The following is a 23,773-nucleotide window of genomic DNA, read 5'->3' as shown; positions in this document are numbered from 1 at the left end:
GCAGGGCGCTCTCTTCGGGAGCACCTTCTGGTGTCCACAGCCCAAGGACGGTCCTGGTTCTTTCAGAGCTCCGTGTTCTCTGACACCATGGAAGCCAGGGCCGGGCAGGCGTGTGGTGCTCTCTGGCATGGGGTTGGCCTCTTTCCTTTGTGTTCCCCATCACCCTAGTCGATTGGCCCCACTCAGTTCCCTGGGCTGGGTCCTGTGTGCCATGGACAGATGAAGGCCAGACAGCAGCCCTGGTTCTGCATTTCCCCCTGACGTGATGTAACCAGGGGACTTTCCTTGGTGGTCCAGTGGGTAAGACTGCGCTTCTACTACGGGGAACATGGGTTCAGTCCCTGGTCAGGGAACTAGGATCCTGCATGCCATGCAGCCAAAAAAAAAAAAAAAAAAAGTCATTCCGAAATGATTCCCTGCTTGCTGAGTACTCAGACATGGGGTGTGAGGGGGCCCCAGCCCACCTCCCAATCTGAGGTGGGTGCTGAGCGCAGGGCTGTAGCATCAGCCAGATTGGTCCTGCCTCTCAGGGCCCACAGTTAAGTGGTTGGCCATGGGTGGGGACACAAACAAGCTTCATTCCTTCACATTGGTGATGCAATGATGCACAAGACAGATAAAGTGTCTTGTGGCCTGGAAATTCAATGGGCAGGGGCCATCATTGTTGATATAAATCACTCAGATAGTGTCAGAGAGCCATAAGTTCTAGAAAGGAACTGAGCAGAGTGATGAGATGAGAAGCTTGATTGGGAGATGGGAAGTGGGCGCTGCTCCTGGTTTGGGGTGGGGCAGCTCCAGGAGGAAGTAACAGTCCAGCTCTTATCTGAAGAGTGAGCAAGAGGCAGAGCTTCGGGAATATCCCCGAGGGTGGAATTTTCTGGCAAACTCTTTTTGAGTTGGAAATGGACTAGATGTTTTTGGGATGGGAGAGAGGCTGGAGGAGGGTAGGGCAGGTGGGATGGAGTGAGCAAGGAGGAGGGGTGAGGCAGGTGAGGTTGGAGGGGTTGCAGGCCACAGGAAGGGGTTTCAGCTTTAATCTGAGTGTAGTGAGAGGCTCTGGAAGCCTTTTCCTTTTAAACAGGAGTTGATTCAATTTACATCTTAAATGGGCACAATAAATGTGTTGGAGAAAGCTTACCAGCTTGTGGGTTCAGATAGCTGGGGCATGTGGAGAAGGTCTCCAGAGGAAGGGAACACTGAATTGAAACCTGAAGGGTGAATTAGACCCATGGTGGGCGACCCATGCAATGGATGCTACTCCAGGATGAGAGAGTGGTGTGAGGGAGGCCCTGAAAGCATGGGAAACTTGAAAGAGCTTGAGGATCTTCATTCTGGCTGGAGAGGTAGGGAGGGGCCAGGCCAGGCAGGGATGAAGGAGGTAGACTTTTTCTTGGGACTGTTGTGAGCTTGTTGAGGACTGGGCTCCGGTCTTTTTTTGTTTTTTAAGTTTTTTCTTTTTTGATGTGGACTATTTTAAAACTCTTGATTGAATTTATGTCAACATTGCTTCTGTTTTGTTTTTTTTGTTTGTTTTTGGCTAAGGGGCGTTTGGGACCAGGGATTGAAGCTGCGCCCCCTGGATGGGAAGGTGACGTCTTAATCACCAGGGAAGTCCTGGGGTCCAGTCTTGATTATTACTTTTTTTCCAGTGCTCAGCAGCTGCCTGGCTAAATCAGGGCTGGAGCCACACATAAATGAATGAATCAATGGCTTAATGAATTAGGGGAGTTTATGCAGGGAACCTAGAGGTCGTGGGGCTTTTTCAAGGTCAGGGGAGCCGAGCGGGAGCCTTGGGTCGTGAGAGGGGCAGATGTGGCTGGATGGGAGGTGGAGACCATCAGCCCCTGACGGTGGGTGGATGGGAGGTGGAGACCATCAGCCCCTGACGGTGGGTCCAGACTGCCTGACCTGACTGCCCGGGAAGGGGCGGTAGGCCTGAACCTCACCTGCCCTCAGTCGGTGGCCCATGAGGAAGGCCCGGCCCCGCCTGACAGGCCCTGAGGCCCATGCGGGAAGGAGCTCCGAGTCAGGAATGCCACTTGCGAACATCTATTTGTTTATTCAGAGATTTAATTAACATGTTTAAATATTAAAGAGTAAACAACGTGTGTCTAGTGGGATTCAGCATTTACCAACAGGAGTGCTGACTTATTTAATTATTTGTGCTTTCTCGGCCCTCAGGGTCTTGTTTCTGGCTTCCTTCAGGGGAGGCACTGTTCTCCCAGGAGTGGTCAGGGAGTGGGGTTGGGGGTGAGGGTGGGAAGTCAGGGGAGGAAGAGGGGCTGGGGAGGGAGGATGGGAGGAGGAGGAGAGTTTTCTGGGGAGGTGGAGCTGTCCAGGCCCAGGGAAACCCAGATGCTGGGTGGGTGGCTGGCCTGTGCAGAGGAAGGAGGGAATTGTGAGTTTCAGGACAGTGAATCCGGGACTCTCTACAGCTGGGGGATTGGAGGGTCTTGGGGCCTCCTCTGTTTTCGTGTGCTGACGTTTGTGGGGGGGCATCTTCTCACCTCGATACCTAAAGGGCCTGCAGCCCAGATCAGAGCTGCCCTTACTTCATTCTTCTCTTCTGTGGAGAGAAGGACCTGGGTAGTTGAAAAGGCCCCAGCTGCCTCCGCAGGGGGAACTCTGAGACCAGAGGTGTTTTACAAGTGATCTGCATTATAACATCTCTGCAAATGAAGTCCTGGGTGCTGAGAGATTACACTGGGGGTTATTTATTGGCAATGCGCGCTACGGTTTTAATTTTTTCTTTTTGCTTATTCAGGCTTTAGCTCCAGAGGAAAATAGCCTGGGGTGGCTCCGAAATAGATTCTCTCTGCCCCATTAACTTATTCAGTGAGTTTAATGGTCCTTTTTCCCCTCAGCCTTGAAGCCATCATTAAAAGGCAGAGATTTATAAAAGCAAAGACACTGAGCTTTAGTCAAACTTTTGCTCTGAGGTGGGGGAAGGGCAGGGGTGGGGGCAGTTGGGGTCCCCTGGGTCCCTCTGCTCGGGGTACTGTCTATGAGTGCGGAGTGAATCCTAACGCCCAGACAGAAGCTCGAGGCTGGCTGGCTGGTCTCTGAGGGTTCGGGGAAGGGGCAGTGCCTAATTAAGGGTGAGCATCCCCCTCCAGGCTTTTCCCAGCTCTCGCTGGGCTGGGGTGTCTTGGAGTGCTTCCGCAGAGTCGCTGAAAGGCCAGGGTTGAGCTTCCCTGGTACTCAGCGGTCTCCGAGGCTGTCATGAGGTCTGTCCCCCCTCCGCTCACTGTCTGCTCTGGTCCATTCAACAGAAAATCAGGTCACTGCACGCAGGGAGCAACTTGTCAGAAGCCAGTCCCCCGAAAGCCAAGTGACAGAGAGCCGGTTGCCCAGATGATGGGGGAGCAAATGGCCAACTTGCCTGTAGGCCTCTCATGGAAAGCCTGGCTGGGTGCTCCAGTTCGCCGAATTTACCAACACTCGGATTTAAGGAATAGAGTTGTGGACTCAAGTCAAGCCAGGGCTGTCCAATTCATTTCAATCCAATTGGATCCACTTCACTTGCTCCATTATTTTAGCATCTGTGGTGTGCAGAGCTGGATGTTGCAGAAACTACAAAAGAGCTTAACTATCCTGGGGGAGGTCAGATTAGACAGAGCCTCGGCTCCTCCATGGAAGGCGCCTGTGAGGAGCAGGGTCACCGCAGGACGGGAGGCGGCGGGGGCAGAGAGGGGTTCAGGAGGACTTGAATGAAGCGGACTTCACAGGTGGCAGTAGCGGTAAAGAACCTGCCTGCCAAGGCAGGAGATGCGGGTTTGTTCCCTGGGTTGGGAAGATCCCCTGGCGGAGGGCATGGCAGCCCACTCCAGTATTCTTGCCTGGAGAATCCCCGTGGACAGAGGAGCCTGCCAGGCTACAGTCCAGGGAGTTGCAAAGTCAGACACAACTGAAGTGACTTAGCATGCTTGAGTGGGTAAAGTAGCTGATACGGGGGTGTCCCTTGATGCACAGGTCAGATCTGGATTGGGAAGGAGGAGTGGGGGGCACATTTTGGGCTGAAGGTACAGTGAAAGTGCCCAGTGCGTTAGAGGAAATGCAGGGTTCCCATTATGGAGTATGGAGGGGTGTGAGAGATACAGACAGACGTGCCGGAGACCACTTTGACTGCAGGGCTTTGAATGCTCAACTGAGGCATCTGGATTGGATTGGGTGAGTGATTGGAGTCGTCGAAGGTTCACAGGACAATCTTTAGATAAAATTCAAATGACTTCACAAAACGAAAAAAGTCTGTTTGTTAGTGGAAAATTAGAAATAGCCAATAGTAGGCAAAGAAATCACTCATAGTCCCAGCAGCCTAGAAAGAAAACCATGCTTTGGGAGGGTTTCCTTCAAGTCTTATATTAGGGTTGAGTCTAGAGCCTGCTTAAGGCAGAAAGTAACCCCTGAAACACTTTGTGCTCACCGTGAGGGGCACGTGGGAGCTGAGGCCAGCCAGGGGTACAGTGGTGGAGTTGTAGCTTAGTCTGATAGAGGGTCTCATCAAGCGAAATGCAGACCGAAGCACCAGTGTCTTTATAAAGTAGTTTTTATTTTCCTTTCTCACTCTTCCTGCGTGCATAAACTAAATGGCATAAATTCAGTGTTTGGACGGATGCTCCAATACTTCGGCCACCTAATGCGAAGAGCTGGCTCATTGGACAAGACCCTGATGCTGGGAAAGATTGAAGGCAGGAGGAGAAGGGGACGACAGAGGATGAGCTGGTTGGATGGCATCACCAACTCAATGGACTTGAGTTTGAGTAAGCTCCGGGAGATGGTGAAGGACAGGGAAGCCTGGTGTGCTGCAGTCCATGGGGTCGCAAAGCGTCAGACAGGACTGAGCGACGGAATAGCAGTATATGGAAGAAAGCGCACCATTGTGTGCATGTGTGTGCACATGTGTGTGTTTGTGTGTACATGAGCAGGTCATTTTGATTTGTGTTTTAAGAAGAAGAATTGAAATGACAGGTATACCGTGGAAGAGTATACTTAAGGAAGAGGGAGAGGTAAATGGTAGAGAAAGAAGGCAGGTGAGTGCAGTAACTCAGGGATGGATGAGGGGGGCAGGAGGCAAAGAGGGTGCAGAGGGAAGGGATTTCAAAGACCCAACAAACATTTCAAAGGACTTTGCTGGTGGTCCAGTGGTTAAGACTCCTCACTTCCAATGCAGGGATGCAGTGGGGCTTGCGTTTTATCCCTGGGCGGGGAACTAAGATCCCGTGTGCTGCGTGGTGCAGCCAAAAAAGAGAAATGCGTATGGAATTTCAACTTTTCAAAGAACTCTGATCTCACTTGCTGAGTGAGTGATGGAGACATGAAGGGGTACTAAGGTTTTTAGAACTTGACTGAGGGGAGGACATTGTTGCCTGGAGCAGGTTTAGTTGAGAAGCTGAGATGGTGACGTCTACTGGGGACACCTGAGTCCCTGGGACTTGGGAGAGGTGCTGAGGGTACAGGTTAGGAACCCGAGCGGGCCTGGGTGTCCCTGATCAGGGCCCTTCCCTGTGAAGTCTCACCAAGTGACGAAGCAGCCAGGGTACTTGTTAAAAAGGGGCTGTGGCCACCAGCCAGCCTTCTCGATGGCCGTCTTTAGGAGAGGCATTTCTTTAGGAGAGGGTCTTTTGCCTGGGAGAGTTTTGTTAGAAACTCTGGTAGAAAACGGTGGCTCCAGAAACATCTCACCTTTCTGTTTTTATTTTCGAGGCTCTTTGGGCTTCTCTGCTCCTCTCTCCCTTCCCTGCCTTGCCTCACCACTTCTGCAGGTAGCATCCTGCCTCTTATCCCAAATAAGGACAGCAAGGTAATAGGGGGAGTCATGATGTTGGCATTCAGGTGGAATAACAAGGAACCTGGTTGCTAGATGGATGTTAATAATCATGGAAAAGTTCAGATGATACTCACTGACTTACACTCCAGTGCCTTTTCACAATCACTTCTGACTGCCCTGTGTCGAAGGCTGGCCAGACCTCACTGTCCTGTTTTCCAGAGAAGGCAAATGATTTATCTCAGATCTTCTGTCTGTTAAGAGGAAAAGAATCCCTTCCACAGCTTCCAGTTTTCCCATGATCACATTCTCTGTCTCCAGAATGAGAACATGTGGGCAGTTATGAAAACAGCAGGACCCCATATGTGAACTTGGGAAATCTGGAGTCCTCTTATCCTCCTCGGAGCTGGAAAGTTCTTATAAATAATGATGTTGACGATGATAATGATGACAGTAGTTAATAAGAGCATTACCAAACTTGGGTGCTTGCTACGTGCCAGGCTGTATGCTGAGCGCTTTTCATTCCATGGCTTTGATTCTTAGACAACTGAATGAGGTAGGCATTACTGGTCCCATTTTCTAGATGAGCAAACTGAGGTGGCAGTGAGACCTTGGTTTGTATATGCCCACATTCACCCAGTTTAGCGAGCAACGAAGTGGGTTGGAGCTCAGGCAGTCTGACCCCTGAACCCTGTTCTAGATGACAGCCTCAGGTCTTTGGACTTCCCGTCCAGCCCACACCCAGGGGTGCTGGGACCACCCATCCCGTCCCAGCAGTTGCCTTATAACTTGGTTAGCTTTTCCAAGCGGGAACAGATGTTCCTCATGGCAGTTCGGTGAGAAATTCTGCTCCTTGCTCCCTGGGCTACATTGATCCATTCACCTCAAATAAAATAAACCATGTGGGGAACGAGATAAAATATTTGTCCCATTGATTGCTTCATTTCGTGTGGTTGGGAGGTGGGAGGGAGCAAGTGGCTGTGAGCAGGTGAGGGGAGGCTGTGCCCGCCTGTGTGCAGAGAGCAGCTGGGACAGGGCCTCCGGGGCCTGCACCATTACCTGGTGCACCCAGATCGACTCCTGACGAGGGACTGGTAATAGCCCTGGTTAGATGCTGCAGCAGCCACTGATGCGGGCACCTTCTTTTGCGTGGGGAAGGATGAGGGCACCCAGCCTGAGGAAGATACAGCCCTTCCCCACACCTCTAAGGGGTCCTAAAGAAGAAAAGGGCTTCCCAGGTGGCTCAGTGGGTAAAGAACCCGCCTGCAACGCAGGTGATGCAGGCAGTCACGAGTTCAGTTCTCGGGCTGGGAAGATCGCTTGGAAGAGGTCATGGCAACCCACTCCTGTATTCTCGTCTGGAGAATTCCATGGACAGAGGAGCCTGGCGGGCTACAGTCCGTGGGGTCACAAAGAGTCAGACATGACCAAAGCGACTGAGTACAAAGAAGAGGATGTGGTAAGTGCTTGGTCTTTTTGCTCATCGAGTCACTCAACATTGGAATACAGCATGGCGGGAAGCAGGTCAGAAAGAGCCTGGGTTTAGGAGTCAGGCAGATTTGATCCTGACTCACCTACTCATGAGCTCTGAGATGCTGGGCAAGTCACATAACCTGTCTGAGCTCCAGTTCCTCGTGTGAAAAGTAAACAGCCATGCTGCAGGGTCACTGTTAGAGTTCAGTGGGATCACTCTTGTGATCTTGCATTTGGTTGCAACTAACTGAAAACTGGAGCTATTAGTAATTGCCCTCCGCTCTTCCCCAGTAGCCTACTGGACACTTTCTGACCTGGGGGACTCGTCTTCCAGTGTCATATCTTTTTGCCTTTTCATACTGTTCATGAGGTTCTCGAGGCAAGCATACTGGAGTGGGTTGCCATTCCCTCCTCCAGTGGACCATGCTTTGTCAGAACTCTTCACTATGACCTGTCCGTCTTGGGTGGCCTGACATGGAATGGCTCATAGCTTCATTGAGTTACACAAGCTTCTTCACCATGACAAGGCTGTGATCCATGAAGGGGATCTAATACCAACAGCTGTGGGACATAGTGGAGGACAGAGGAGCCTGGTGTGCTGCAGTCCATGGGGTCACAAAGAATCAGATATGACTTAGTGACAAAAGAACAACAACTGAAAACTGACTTGGGTGATTTAAACATACAGAGGTGGTGTTGGTCCATTGGGAAGGAGAGCGATGCCTCTGGTTTCTCACGCTGGATTTGGGTTTGGCTTGGAAAATCCACAGGCGTACATTTGGCTGGTGGTTGGAGTTTCAGGGCCAGCCTTGGGCTTAGCTGGAGGTTTGCAAATTCTGTCCCTAAAGGTGAGAGCTGAAGCCAAGGGTGTGAGTGAGCAGTGAGAAGGGACAAGGGCCAGGGAGAGAAACTGAGCTGTCTCCATTTGGAGGCGGGAGTGAGAAGAGAGGCCAGGCAGGGCGCGGGCTCACAGGGAGAGTGCATGGTGTGGTCGCCAGGGAGATGTGGCCTTTTGGACCAAAGAGCAAAGTGCTCAGCCAAGACCATGGCCAAGTGAGGATGGATTGAAGGGGAAGGGGAAGGGCACATGAAGCAGTGATGCAGACCCTTCATTCAAGGGCTTTGGTTACCCTGATGGCCTGGCATGCCCGTGGAAGGCAAGGAAGGAATGGAGCCCTGGGAGGCTGATGTAAGGGCCGGAGCAACAAGGCCCAGATGTGGCCATGGGGTAGGTTGGAAAGAAACACTTTTTTTGCTCAAAGGCCTGAACATGCTTGTGGCTGGAATGGAAGGGCCAGTGGAAAGAAAAGGCTGATGGAGCAAGAGACACTGACAGGGCAGAGACAGGGTTCATGGAGTTGGAAGTTAGTGAGGGACACATGTGGAAGCTATGGTTCCTAGAAGGCTGGACACTGGTTTGTGCACCTAAATCTGCCAGGTCTCATACAATGCTGGATCTTGAATGAATAAAAGAAAAGGGACCCTCTTTCTCTTCGAAAGGAAGTAAAGTGGGAAAGGTGACTGTCCAGATGCCCTAGTGAAGTGGAGAAAAGATGAAAAAGCTCACATCAGGCGTCCTAGATCTTCTCAGTGAGTTGTATGACCTCTCCAAGCCTCAGTTTCCTTACCTATAAAATGGGGATAGTATTATTAGCACTTTCTCAGTGGGTTATTGGGAGGATTAAGGTAGATAATTTCTGTAGAATGCTTGACACATTCTGAGTGCACTTTAAAAGTTCTGTATTATTACTGTGATTAATTTTATTGGTAGTGGAATGGGAAATAAGATCCTTCATTGATGTGAGTGTGGGCCCAAGGGCAGGGATGGGGATTCAGTGGAGATTTTCACCAGCCACACGTGGTACGCAGGCCAGAGGTGGTTCACTGATGCCCTGGGTACCAAGGGTGGGCCTGAGAGCAGGGAGGAGGGGCTTCTGAAGCTGAGCATCCCAGGTACTAAGATCTCCCATGGTCAGAAGGGCCCTGGGCAGCTGACATCCTCTGGAAACCTCTGTCCACCCACTATGGGCCACGTCTAGAACAATTTGTGCCTGGAACTGCAGAGGCCAGATAGTTCTCTGGGAGGTTGTCGTTGTTCAGTCACAAAGTTGTGTCTGACTTTTTTGTGACCTCATAGACTGTGGCCTGCCAGGCTGCTCTGTCCATGGGATTTCCCAGGCACAAATACTGGAGTGGGTTGCCATTTCATTCTCCAGGGGAATCTTCCCAACCCAGGGACCCTGCATTGGCAGACAGATTCTTTATTGCTGAGCCACCAGGGAAGCCCCTATCTGGGCTGAGAATATAGTAAAATGTGTGGTCCACACACTGTACCCTGATCCCCAGCCTTCCTGGGCATCTTGAGGGTTATCCCATCCACTCACACCTGGCACTTTCCACGATCTACCCTCAGCGATCCTTGGTGATGTGCTCAGGGGCCGGGGCCCAGGGGTACGGAGGGAAGGACATGGGAGGGGCACTATGCTTCCCTGGGGCAGCTGGCCTGTGCTGCTTGAGTCTTAGATCTCCCTGCCGCAGAGCTGGGGACCTAGAGATGATCTAGCTCTCTTCTCTCAGTCCACAGATGAGAAAACTGAGGCCCAGAGAAGCGAGGTCTTACCTGGAGTCACAATGTGGACATCCACAGTGAGAAGTCACACCCACAGCTTTGACTCCATGTCCAGTCCTCTCCGGACTTCTGGGCTGCTTCCTGGGATGCCCTTGGCTTGTCACATCTGCCCTTTGCACAGGTCATCTGGCTAGGGTAGAGGGGCTCAAGTCTGGGGCAGAAGCAGTGGTGGGCTGTGTATATCAGGGCAGCCAGCGACCACTGACCACAGTCTTTAAGGCCCCCAAGACACATCTGGATCTTGTTGCTCCAGCCCTTACATCAATCTCCCAGGGCTCCAACCCTCCCTTGCCTTCCATGGGTGTGCCAGGTCATCAGGGGTCCTTGCATTTCCGGATTTCTGGAGAGGACTGAGGATCTGATCTGTGGGGATCTGGGTGGGTAACATCAGCGTTGTCAAGAGAGTGGAAGTGGACTGCGCCTGGCTGGTTCTGATTGCTGGGATCCTGCTTTATGAATTGAGACTGGAGTGACTTACAGCAGAGATGTCGAGAGAAAGAGAGAGAGGCCTTCCCACGCTCTGCAGCCCTGCCCCAGCTCCTCCCGCCTCTTTCCCGACCTCCATTCGCTTCACACTTCATTCATCTGCAGCTCGCTTTGGGGGGGGCCTTCTCTGAATAGCATCCAGGGGTTCCTCCTACAGAGACCAGAGCATTCTTGGGGTTTGCAGAGAGGAGGCGGGGGGAGTGGCCTCTGCAGTTCCCACTGGTTCGTCTCTTTCAGATCAGGCAGAGGGTGCAGCCCCTGGTCTCCCCAGCCCAGTGGAGAACCCACAGTGGTGTGAACCCTGTATGTGAGGTTTTCTGTCCAGAAATGTCTTCTTTTACTCAAGCAAAAAGTGAAAGTTGCTCAGTCATGTCCAACTCTTTGCGACCCCATGGACTGTAGCCCTCCAGGCTCCTCTGTCCATGGAGTTCTCCAGGCAAGAATACTGGAGTGGGTAGCCATCCCTTTTTCCAGGGTAATCTCCCCAACCCGGGGATCGAACCTTGGATCTCCTGCATTGTAGGCCGATTCTTTACCATCTGACTCTGTGACTGGAGGGGCAGTGATCCATTGTGGTTTCTCAGCAAGTTGCCCTCTGTTTCATCTTGAGGTTCCTTCCCTCTGATTCTGGGACATCACTTGCTGGCCAAGAAGCATGACTCCCTACACAGCCCCTGTGAGAAACCCCATCTTTCTTGAGTCCTCTTGGCAGCACTGGCTGACATTTAAAAGAAAAAAAAAATGACTAAATACTCAGGGAGAAGAAAGTGGGATAATTATAGGGGGGAAAAAGCAATCATTAGCAAAATAGCGTTTCAAAGAAAAGGGCTGCCCTTGTGCACTTGCTAAGCCCTGCTCCCCAGGGGTCGATGTCTTTGTGTAGAGCCCGCCCCCCATCCCCAGAGGCTCCCTCTCGGAGTGTGGGGGCTCGTACACACCTCTGCCCGCCTCTGTGGCGCAGGGTGCCTTGTGTAGCAGCCTCCCTGTCGAGGCGGGGACTCCTCAAGGTCAGGGGCAGGCGGGTCTGAGCAGCACCTGTTTTTTCAGCATCACAGCTCTTTTCTGTGGTGGACGACTGGGGCCTGCATTCTTGTTAAAGAAGGGGCGTCAGTGACCACATAGCTAACGAGAATCACAGTGACTGTCATGAGAGCTGCTATTTTGTTGTTCAGTTGCTACATCTTGTCCGACTCTTGGCGACCCCTTGGATTGCATCATGCCAGGCTTCCCTGTCCTTCACCATCTCCTGGAGTTTGCTCAATTTCATGTCCATTGAGTTGGTGATGCCATCCAACCAACCTCATCCTTTGTTGCCCCCTTCACCTCCTGCCCTCAATCTTTCCCAGCATCAGTGTCTTCTCCAATGACTCGGCTCTTTGCATCAGGTGGCCAAAGTATTGGAGCTTCAGCATCAGTCCTTCCATTTGCTATCCTTTAGGATTGACTGGTTTGATCTCCTTGCTGTCCAAGGGACTCTCTAGAGTCTAGTACCAGCTGCTGTTTATTGAAGTCTTAATATGATCCATGCCCTGCTACCTACTTATGGAGATGATCTCAGGAATTATTACCATGTTGCTCTGAAGTGGGAATTCATAAAGTCATTAGCCCCATTTGACAGATGAGAAAACTGAGGCTCAGAGAGGTTTATGGGTTACATGCCTGAAGTCAGTCAGCTGGGAGATGGGGGAGAGAGTCCCTGGATTCGGCTTGTTCTGGTCCCAAAGTGCAGCCCGTGGGGACTTGTCTGTGGTTCCAGCAGGCAGGGGTTTGAAGAATCCTAACTACCTGCTATGGGGGCCTTAGACTCTGACCCCCCAGCCTGCCCTGATGCTCTGCTCCAGTTCTAAGTCCTGAGCTGTGGTGCCTGGCACAGGATGGCCCCCCGCTTTGCAGGTAGAACCCTGATCTGAACTTGGCGCCTCGCTCCTCTCAAGGCCAGATGCTCACAGAGGGCCCTGATGCTAACACTGCGCCGTCTACAGGGCGAGGGTCCTGGCTGTTACCTGTGTGGAAAGGCAGAGTCTGAGATCTGAGCTAGGTGGGCATGACGGGGTCCTCCTAGTTATGGGGATTTGGGGGTGTTGCCTGTGTCTTCTTAACTCTGCAGCTCTCTGGAGTTCACAGAATGAATGCCCCTGACTGCCCCATCCTGTCTTCAGGTCTATCCTCCCTGCTTCATGTCCCTCGAGCCCTCAGTCTCTGGTTTCTAGGCTGTAACTTTCCAGGTCTTCCTCTCCCACCCCAAGAATCACAATAACGATGGCCTTCCATCAAGCACCGGTGTGGTGCCCTTGGCGTGCAACATCTCATCTACCTCTCCCGTGGTCCAGGGGGGCAGATGACCCTGTGATGGCCAGTTTCCATGGAGAGAAGTGACTGGAGATGCCGGCGTTCTGGCTAACTTTGAACGCACAGAGCGCTGGGGTGGGGACGCTGCTCCACACACAGCTCTGTGGCCGGGCGCCTGGCCACCCCACCGCCCTCTCGTTCCCGGTGCGGCCCTCCGCCTGCCAGCTGCTCCTCTGCCTCCGAGCCTGTGGGTGGAGGGGCTCTGGGGGGACAGGGAGCAGCGGGCAGTGGGGCACAGATGTGACTGCCCGACTCTGGGCCCTCACAGGCCAGCGAAGCCTGCTGGGTGGCCTTGCTGCGACACTGTGCCCCGGCCAGTCGGTCAAGGACGGTCCTCTGGGAAGGTCACTGTACGCCGTGGACCCCGCGTGCTAGGGGTGTTCCAGCTAGACCTGTGGGCATCTGCCTTCTGTCCACCGAGCCCCGGGCCCCTCTCTGGCTGGCAGCGCGGGCCAGAGGCAGATGGGGAGTGAGGGCCTTGTTACCTCGCCCCCCGCCTGCCTCCTGGCCTTTGCTCCTCTCCCCACAGCTAGTTCTGAGCTCTGGGCCACTGAGCGATGGGGTGAGGCCGCCCAGCATCCTTAAAGGATCCTGGTGGCCCCGCAGTGACCCTTTAGTCAAACTCAGCTGCTGCCTGGGCAGTGAATTTTCATCAGGTCATGTCCTCTCCCTGGGCCTTGGGTTTCCTTGTCTGCTTTTTTTTAAAAAATATTTTTAGTTTTGCTTATTTATTTGGCTATGTTGGGTCTTAGTTGTGGCATACTGGGTCTTCAGTTGCAGCATGTGGAATTTAGTTCCCTGACCAGGGATCGAACCTGGGCCCCCTGCCTTGGGAGCGCAGAGTCTTAGCCACTGGACCACCAGGGAAGTCCCTATTTTGTTGTTGAAAGGCCGTTTCAAGCACAAGAGCACAGGCCGGCCCCTGCCTGAGTTTGAGTCCTAGGACTGCTTCTGGCCAGCGGTGTGACCTTTCTGTGCCTCCGTTTACTGATCTGTCAGGTGCGGATGACTGTGGTATCTGAGTCACAGGTCTCTAGTGAGGTTTGGGCACCAGCTGTGTGCCAGGCTCAGAGTCAGACGGTGCGTTGGGGGGATGTGTAGATTCGGCGTGTGTCCGAGCTGGGCTCTGGGGTCGGAATGGTCGCCTGTGTGGCAGAGGAGGTCTGGGTGCCCGCTAGCTGACACAGCAGCTCCTCCGTACGGCCTGGCCCGCCCTGGGCTCAGAAGTTTGCTTTCTGGCTTCTGCTCTGAGGCCAAGAGATTCCGGCTGCATTTAAGGTCTGCAAGAAACCCTCGCTCGGGTTGCAATCTGTCCAGTGTCACATAAGCCGTATTGATCAATTCATCTTATATAGTTGGGACCAAACAGCCCTGTAATCTTCCTATTGTGCAGCCTAATTGGTCTCTAGGCCTGTGTCATTAGCTCGCTTGTTTGTAATCTGACTCCCTGGGCCGGCCTTTGTGAGCCAGCCGACAAGAAGACCCCAGTCTCCATTTGCCCGTCCCCGGGGTGGGGGCTGACCTTGGTGCCCCTTCATTCTGGCCTGGACTCCTTCATCAGGTGTGACAGGCAGGGGCAGGTGAACTCCTTGGGTCAAGAAGTGAACATAGCAGTGGGATCCCCAGACCTGGGTCCCGGCTCTGCACTTGGCATTCATCAGCTACTTACCTTGTTTATTTACCGTGTTTGAAATCACTCAGTTTTTTCATCTTTATTGATTTTTCCTGTGAATGTGTAATGACATTATAAAACACTTAACATAAAATCTAAGTGAAGGAAAGCTAGGATTCAAGTTGTATATCCATAATTCTCGCATCTGCCCAAGAATGCAGATGAGTGAGGATGCCCCCAACGCCGAAGTTGGTTGTCTCTGGGAGACATGATTATAAGTGACTTTAATTTTCTCAGCATCTTTTCATTTTTCCCCCAACTTCCTGCAATGAGTCTATATTCCTTTACAACCAGGAAACGAATCATTGAAATTAGTCAGCGTTAGGTGCAGCAGTGATAGATTTTCTTCATTTATAAAATCAAAGCATTGGACTAGATTCCCAAACCTGGCTTTCTGTGCACTAGCATCCCCAGAAGAGCTTGCTTGCTAAAAATTCGGAGGACTGAGCCCTGCGCCGGGGACTGTGATGCTGGCGTTTCGGATGTGCATCTAAGGTTTAGAACCTTGGATGTGTTTCTCTCTTGGACTCTTTCTACCGTGATCATTCCCCATGGATGCGTTGTTTTAGACCGTGGGTGGGAACAGGGAGCCCTGTGACCAGCCACCTCCCTGCCTTCAAGAAGGTGCTTTTCAAATGTTCCTGCTCTAGCTGGGAAGAAGCCAGTTCTGGTGTGTGTGGCCTTTGGCTGTAAATGGGTGGTCCCAGAGGTGTGTGGGCTCGTGGCTCTGCCCAGAGGGGGGCCCTTCGCTCAGCCAGCAGTTTCTAAGAGCCTTGTAAGGTAGAGCCATTTCCCGTCTCTGGTCACATTTCATCCCCAGTAACTCACACACTTGGGGTTCTTCTTCCCATTGCCCGCACAGGAGGCACAGGAAAGCTAAGTGACTTGCCCAGGGCCACACGGCTGCTCAGTGGCAGAGCCTGGATTTAAATTCCCATCTGTACCTGCACAGTTTTTTTTTTTTTTATTTTTTTTTAATTTCCAGCAGGTTCCACTGGGGGCTGGCTCTCAGGTCTCCAGCTTGGGGTCTCTGAGGTCCTAGCTGTCTCTATGGGCAGCAGAAGCTGGGATTTTATTTGTGTGGTTTTCTGGTGGGCTGTCTTCCTTCTCCTTGCCTCCAGCAGGACCCCTGGCTCAAGGAGTCTCCCCCTCCCCGCCCCCAAATGCTTAAGCTGTTTGCCTGTTTGGGGAGCTTCTGCAGTGTCTCTGTGTGGCCCAGCGCCACTGTTGTTCTCACTATGTCGTCATCCCTGCTATTGGCATCCTTTTTCTTTCTTATTTCACTTATTTTATTTTTCTTTTATTGTATTTTGGTCTTCTGATGACATCAGCTCTTAAACCCAAGCCAGCTAAATTATAGCCAGATTTGCTTGGGGATTTTCTGCAGGCTTTTGAAGCTCTTCCCTCCTGGCTGTAAACAGGTGACATTTTAGGTTGGGCTAGTGGGAGCATGGGAGGAAGTTGAGGGCAGTCCTGGGTTTGAATGCAAGTTTCCCAGTGAGGGCTGTGTGACCTCATGGGTCCCTGGTTTCATTGTGTGTGCAGTTGGGTAATGGCATCTGTCTCAGTGGGGTGTGCAGAGCAGGGTTGTAATTTACTCAGTTGCAAAGCCTGGACCTGGAAGTGTTCAATGTTTGTCAGTCACCACCATCAATGCTCTTCTGGTCTTGATTTTGGACTTCCCTGGTGGCTCAGTGATAAAGAATCTGCCTGCCAATACAGGAGATGCAGGTTCGATCCCTGGATTGTGAAGATTCCTTGGAGAAGGGAAGGACAACCCACTCCAATATTCTTGCCTGGAAAATTGCATGGACAGAGGAGCCTAGCAGGTTACAGTTTATAGGGTGGCAAAGAGTCGGACACGACTGAGTGACTGAGCAACAAGTCTTGATTTTGGAAGTCCGAACAGGTCATCATCACTCCAGGAGCTTCAGTTCCTGTCAGGATGAACTGCTCTGGAAATGGAAATGCCCTCATAGTTGGGCTGGCGGAGGCCTGGCCTTGGTCAACCTTGTCCAAGGAGAATGATGGCTACTTCTAGAGTTCTGCCCAGGGCAAGGAGGACAGGGTAGGTTCTAATTCCTAGGCTTCCTCTGGGTTCCCTGGCTGCAGAGCACTGAAGCCAGGACGCCAGCTTTCTGCCTCGAGGGACCAGCCTCCAGCGGCTCTGGGGTCCCCACAGCTGCAGTGCCCTAGCTGCCAGGCCGGGCTCCCCCTCCCTGCCCCGTTATCAGGGACCTGTCAGTCCAGAGCAGATAGCACCTTTATATACCAACAGCCACACAGCTGGCTGGAGAGGATTAAACTTAATTTGCTGCAGGATTTCCAGCCTCCCCTGTCCCTTGCCCATTGATTCTTTCCCTTTGATGTTGAAAGGGGAAGGCGGACTTGGCTGATGGGCTTCACCCTGTGCCCAGGCGGGTGGTGTCGCGCACGTGTGTGCACCTCTGGCCCTCAGCAGCCCTTCCTCCGTACGTGGCTGGGGGCTGTTTACTTATTTCTCATCGGTCTGTGTCCAAGAGGTTGTCTCCTGTCATGGTTGCTAGGCCTGTTGCTATGGCGTCTGTCATCCAGGCTGTGTTGTGAGAGAGCCCAGGTGGGTGAGCTCATGCCCTCTGTGGTATAAGCTGTCCTTGCTGCTGGGGTGGAGAAAAGTCTCGGTGGGAGATGCAGGTTGGGTTTACAGACAGGTGGGTTTGATGAGAAGGAAGAACTCTTAAGCCAAGGGAATCCCAGGCAGCCTGAAGCTCCTCCTCTCCCGAGGGTGAACATAAAGTCAGAGCCCCGGTGAGGGGGTCAGGGGGTCAGGGACGGATGCTGATGGTGACGTTTTCGAGCTCCTGGTCCTGGTGTGGGGCACAGAGGCAGCACAGTCACGCATGGCCTGGGGGTAACACCTCCCAGGAACCCCAGCCCTGCAAGTGGGCTGTGAACCTGAGAGCAGGCGTGTTGGGGCTCTGCTGACAACGTGGGTGGTTAAAACTCAGAATGTTCATCATCATGGTGCATGTTAAGTCGCCTTAGTCGTGTCCGACTCTTCGTGACCGGTGGACTGTAGTCCACCAGGCTCCTCTGTCCATGGGATTCTCTAGGTAAGAACACTGGAGTGGGTAGCCAATTCTTTCTCCAGGGAATCTTCCCGACCCAGGTCAAACCCCGAGTCTCTTGCATCTCCTGCATTGGCAGGTGGATCCTTTACCACTAGCCCCACCTGGGAAGGCCCATCATCATAATTCCACTTACTAAATGCCTTCTGGATGCTGGCTACTCAGCAGGAATCATCTCTCGTTCTCAGAACAGCTCTCACTGAAGCATTATTTTCCCATTTTACAAAGGAGAAAATCTAAGCTTAGACAGATCCAGAAGGTCTCAGAGGGTCATACACCTAGAAAGTGGTAAGGGCAAGTTCCAGTTCAGCTATGGCAGAACTCTGTAGTCTGAGTCTCCTGCACTAATGACCATGGTCTTGTCACAGAGGCCTGCCTCTTTGCAGGCCTGGGGCAGTTTTCTATGCAGTCCTCCTAAGAAAACCCATGAGAAGCGTCAGTACCGGGTACCTGCTTACACTGAAGTAAAACACTCTCCTCCTGTCTTTTTTAAAAAAATTAATTAATTAATTTGGCTCTGCTGGATCTTAGCTGTGGCATGTGGGATCTAGTTCCTTGACCAGGGATCAAACCCGGGCCCCATGCAGTGGGAGCCCAGAGTGTTAGTCCCTTGACCGCTCCTCATGTTTTGTAGGGTGTCGTGTGACTTGCCCGATGATGTGCAGAGAGTCGGGCCAGATTAGAAAGGATTCCTTGGGCACAGCTGGGTTCATCTAGTGGTTTGAGATGGTCTGGGCCCCGGAGGCCATTGGGAAAAGCCGATATTCTGTGCTCCAAGTGTTATTCCAAGGTGGCGGCTCCGAGGCAGCCTGGAGGATGGGCACGGTGTTAGGTTTTCCTTTTTCTAATTGTGATAAAATACACATAATATAAAGTTCATTTTCTTCATCAGTTTTAAGTGTGCAGCTCACTGGTATGAAAAACATTCACATTATCATGCAACCCAACTCCAGAGCTCTTTACCATGCAGAACTGGAACTCTGTACTCATTAAACTGGGCGCTCTGGTTTGGGGCTTCCCAGGTGGTGCTAGTGGTAAAGAACCTGGCTGCCAATGCGGGAGACTTAAGAGGTGTGAGTTTGATCCCTGGGTCAGAAAGATCCCCTGGAGGAGGGGCTGGCAACCCACTCTAGTATTCTTGCTGGGAGAATCCCATGGACAGAGGAGCCTGGCGGGCTACAGCCCATAAGATTACAAAGAGTTAGACAGGACTGAAGCAACTTAGCATGCACGCAAGCATCCATTAAACAATAATTTCCCATTTCTCTTCCCGGCCTCCACCCCTGGCAACCAACCTTCTACATTTTGTCTCTATGAATTTGACTATGCTTGGTACCTCATGTAAGTGGAATCTTACAATATTTATCTCTTTGTTACTTGCTTATTTTATTGATACTTGGTATAGCCTCAAGTTTCATCCATGTTGTAGCATGTGTCAGAATTTCCTTCCTTTTTAAGACTGACTAATAGCCCATTCTGTGTATACACCACAGGTTGTTCCATGTATCCATTCATCCCTTGGGTTGACACTTGGGTTTCCTGAACCTTTGGCTATCATGAATGTTGCAATGAACTTGGCTTTACAAATCTCTCTGTGAGACTCTGGTTTCAAAATTTTTTTTTTGAATAATCTCTAGAAGTGGAATTTCTGGATCATATAACTTTAAAAAAAATTTTTATTTATTATAGCTGCTCTGGGTCTTTGTTGCTGCGCGCGGGCTCTTCTCTAGTTCTGTCGAGTGGGGCTACTCTCTAGTTGTGTGCGGGTTTCTCGCTGCAGTGGCTTCTCTTGTTGCACAACATGGGCTCTAGGGCTCTCAGGCTTCAGTAATTGCAGCACCATGAGCTCCAGAGCACAGGCTCAGTAGTTGTGGCACATGGCCTTAGTTGCTCTGAGGCGTGTGGGATCTTCCCGGACCAGGGATCAAACCCATGTCTCTTGCATTGGCAGGTGGATTCTTTACCACTGAGCCACCAGGGAAGCCCTGGATCATATGATTTTTAATGTTTTGAGAAATGTATGGTTTTCTATGCTGGTTGCACCATTTTGCAGTCTAATGAACAATGCACAAGGGTTCAAGTTAGAACCACATTTCTGTCAACATGTGTTACTTTCTGCTTTTTTGATAATCTATGGTTTTTCCAGTAGTCATGTATGGATGTGAGAGTTGGACCATAAAGAAAGCTGAGCACCGAAGAATAGATGCTTTCGAACTGTGGTGTTGGAGAAGACTCTTGAGAGTCCCTTGGACTGCAAGGAGATCCAACCAGTCCATCCTAAAGGAAATCCTGAATATTTATTGGAAGGACCGATGCTGAAGCTGAAACTCCAATACTTTGGCCACCTGATGTGAAGAACTGACTCACTGAAGAAGACCCTGATCCTGGGAAAGATTGAAGGCAGGAGGAGAAGGGAACAACAGAGGATGAGATGGTTGGATGGCATCAATGACTCGATGGACTTGAGTTTGAGCAAGCTTCAAGAGTTGTGATGGACAGGGAAGCCGGCGTGGTACAGTCCATGGGGTCTCAAAGAGTCGAACACAGCTGAGCGACTGAACTGAACTGAACTGATCCTAACAGTGTGAGGTGGAATCTCATTAAGGTTTTGATTTGCATTTTCCTAGTGACTAGTGATATTGAGCATCTTTTTCACGTGCTTACTGGCCGTAAGAGTCAGGCTTTGAAGATCTGTCAACTTGGAACCCTAAACTGCTGAGCTTGCCTCATTCCACTGGTACTTTGGAGTCACAACCAAAGATAGTTCTTATTTGCAGGGCATTTGTAGATAAAGACAGGTTGAGCCTGAGGCTATTTCACAGACAACCACAGTAAAGCCGGATAAGGGACATTTCCTAAGAGAGGGGCTGATAATAGATTCTGGAGTTCTTGGAGCAGGAGGAGGCTGTGTGTTTGGGATGACCCTGAGCTCCCTTAAGAGGGGGTGACAGTAATTCCCCAAGCAACTAGCCATCATCCTTTTGGGTCACCTCCTGGGGTATGTCCCCTGGAATCCTGTTCTTGGGGAGGATGGGTGAGGTGACAGGAGGCACGTCCAGCTTGGATTAAGGAGACATCTCTCCCCCTGGCTGTGCCCAGGTGTTTCAGCCCTCTGCCAAGTCTCCCTGCCAGTTAGGGGCTGGCAGAATTCTTCCTCTGCCCCGACCCGGCACCGATGGAGCCAGGCACTCAGGCTGGGTGGGTGAACACTGGGCACATTTGATTCTGCAGCCAAGTGTCTCTCTTTCATAGGCTACAGGTACTTAGGATGGCCTCTCTCTGGGTGGGGACAGGTGCCTGGGGCCACCGAGTGTGGGTTTTCAGTACCCAGCCCTGGTCCCTGGTGTGGCCAGGAAGTTGGACCTTAAGCCCCGGGGTATGTAAATAAAACTTAAGAGGCCTTTTTGATACCTCAGCGTTTTGTCCCTTTGGGATGGGGGGTCAGCAGTTTCTGCTATCCTTACCCCAGCTGACTTAGAAGGCAGCAGCCCGTCTCCAGCCCTCATTTAAGTGATCTATTTATGTATTTTTGGCTCTGCTGGGTCTTTGTTGCTGCACGGGCTCTTTCTCTAGTTGTGGCGAGCGGGGGCTACTCTCTAGCTGGGGTGCAGGGGCTTCTGATCACAGTGGCGTCTCTTGTTGCGGAGCACAGGCTCTAAGGGCACGCAGGCTTCAGTCGTTGCAGCACGGGGGCTCAGTCGTTGTGGCTCGCGGGCTCTAGAGCGCCGGCTCAGTAGTTTTGGCGCATGAGCTTAGGTGCTCTGTGGCGTGTGGGAGCTTCCCAGATCAGAGATCAAACTCATGTCTCCTGCACTGGTAGGTGGATTCTTTACCTCTGAGCCACCAGGGAAGCCCGCCACCCTTCACTTGACCCTGGATGAAATGCGAGTGCTGTGGGCCTGGGGCTGCCGGCACCCCTGAGCAGACCTGGTGCAGGCACGGCCTCCTGCTTTCCTTACGTTTCCCTCTTCAGGCCTCATAACCTAAGGAAGACTGCGGATTGTTTCCTCCCTGGGCCTCGTGGCTTGCAGGATCTGACCAAAGATTGAACTTGGGTCCCTGCAGTGAAAGCCTGGAATCCTATCCCCTAGGCTCCCAGGGTACTCCTTCCATTTTCTGATAGAATAGAGGTGAAGAACAAAAACCCTTTGTATGAATGTTTGCATTTTTATTACATATCTTCTAAGCGGGTGTCATTCTTTGTGGCTCAGGATTCAAAAGGTACAGTGGAAAGTTGCCCTTCTCACTGCCAGCTTCCTTTCCCTGGAGGCACCCGATGGCAAGTTTCTTACCAGAAGTGGTCCACCTTGCATTCGGTTTGCAAAATGCCTCTGTGCGTCTACTACTAGCATTAGATCTGAAGTTTCTCCATCTCTCATTCTATAAGTCCTTAGGCCTTGTTTCTTCTCCTCTTTCATCCCTGCGTTAGCCTAACTCTGCTGAAATCTGCCTTTTGACCCTCTGAGTTCCTCTCCCAGCAGCTCCCTCCTGGCATCCTGGGAGGCAGCAGCCAATACTGAGCGTTGCAGGGGGAGAGGGGAGGGGTGAGTAGTGATGGTGTGATGCAGGGGTGAGTGCATGCACAACAAGTAACAGCTCAAAGAGAGAGGGGGTGATGGGTACCAGGAGAAGCCGTTGGGTGTGCATTTACCCTGGAGCTGTGCTGCTCCGGCCGTCCCTGCTGATCGCAGCTTTCCTTCCCGATCCCCAAGGATGATGCTCCATTCAAATCTGGATTTGCCAGTGAGGCTGTGAACAAACTGGGATGTTTTCTCTCTGATAAACTATTATTGCTGAACTTCAGAATTGCTTCCTGAGCCTAAATGCTAGGCAAGGGAGGAAGCCGGACACAGGAATGGGGAGAAGAGAGAGAATTCAGAAAGCCCTCTATTCCCCACCCCTAGGCTGAGCCCCTGCTGCACCACAGGTGCTGCTCTGGATGCCTGGGCATGAAGATGAGCCCTGGGGGTCTGCCCTTAAGGATCTCTCCTCCTTGTGGGGGCGCGGACCTTTCCCCATCTGACTGTGAGGATTGGATGGCGAGTTCTTTTCAAGCTAGGATCACAGGGCAGGCGTGCTGGTGAAGCTGGTCTCACCTGGGAGGATGCAGCGTGAGACCTTGCTGCATTTTCTGTCTTAATTCTCTCTGGTTTCATTTTCTGCTTTATATTTTCCTGGCTCAAGGGAATCTTGGCTCTAGTTACTTTTCTTTCTAGAAACAGTGTAGCGTGGTGACTCTACTGGGTTGAATAATGTTCTCCTAAAAGTCACATCCTCATGGAAACTCAGAATGTGACCTCACTTGGTCTTGGCAGTGTAATTAGTTAAGATGCATACTGGATGAGAAAGTGAAAGTGAAAGCGTCAGTTGCTCATTCGTGTCAGACTCTGCAATCCCATGGACTGTAGCCCGCCAGGCTCCTCTGTCCATGGAATTCTCTAGGCAAGAATACTGGAGTGGGTAGCCATTCCCTTCTCCAGGGGATCTTCCCAACCCAGGAATCGAACCCAGCTCTCCTGCACTGCAGGCAGATTCTTTACCATCTGAGCCACCAGGGAAGCCCTGTACTGGATGGAAGTGGGCCCTGAATCCAGGGACTGGTGTCCTTATAAGAAGGCTATGTCCACAGGGAACGATACTCAATATCTTGAAAACCTATGATGGAAAAGAATCTGAAAAAGAGTATATAGGGATTCCCTGGATTCCCACTGGATTCCCTGGCAATCCAGTGGTTAAGCCTCTGTGTTTCCAATGCAGGAGGCACAAGTTCTATCTCTAGTTGGGAAACTAAGATCCCACATGCCCTGTGGCCAAAAAATAAAATAAAACATTAAAAAATAGGTTTATATAGCTGAGTCACTTTGCTATACACTTGAAACTAACACAGCATTGTAAATTAACTATACTTCAATTTAAAAAGAATAAAAACAATAATAAAAAAGAGTTAAAGGAGAAAAATTATACATTTTCCAAAAAGAAAAAATAAGGCCACGTGAAGACGCAGACACACACAGGGAGGAAGGCCATGTGAGGATGGCGCCAAGACTGGAGGTATGCAGTGAGAAGCCAAGGGATGTTAAGGATTGCTAATAGCCACCGGAAGTCAGAAGAGGCCAGGAGGGTTTGACCCCTAGAGCTGGCAGAGAGAGCGAGACCCTCCAGACACCTTGATTTCAGACTTCTAGCCTCCAGAGCTGTAAAAGAATTAATTTCTGCTGTTTTAAGTCATCCAGTTTGTAGTACTGTATTGTGGGAGCGCTAGAAAACCATACAGTGGCTAAGAGCATGGGTGC

General features: G+C 51.4%; 1 protein-coding gene and 1 non-coding gene across 6 annotated transcripts in view; one reads left to right on the top strand and one right to left on the bottom strand.

Moving 5' to 3' along the window:
• NTRK3 (neurotrophic receptor tyrosine kinase 3) overlaps positions 1 to 23,773 on the top strand; it is a 409,774-nt gene that overhangs the window by 23,540 nt on the left and 362,461 nt on the right. The gene's annotated exons all lie outside the window — the stretch shown is intronic.
• TRNAG-CCC (transfer RNA glycine (anticodon CCC)) lies at positions 13,496 to 13,568 on the bottom strand. Its single transcript has one exon. It is a non-coding gene; the product is annotated as a tRNA-Gly (tRNA).

The sequence above is a fragment of the Dama dama genome, chromosome 13, assembly GCF_033118175.1.
Source record: "Dama dama isolate Ldn47 chromosome 13, ASM3311817v1, whole genome shotgun sequence".
Lineage (NCBI taxonomy): Eukaryota > Metazoa > Chordata > Mammalia > Artiodactyla > Cervidae > Dama > Dama dama.
Note: the sequence above shows the minus strand (reverse complement) of the source record. Positions and strands in the feature narration are given on the sequence as shown.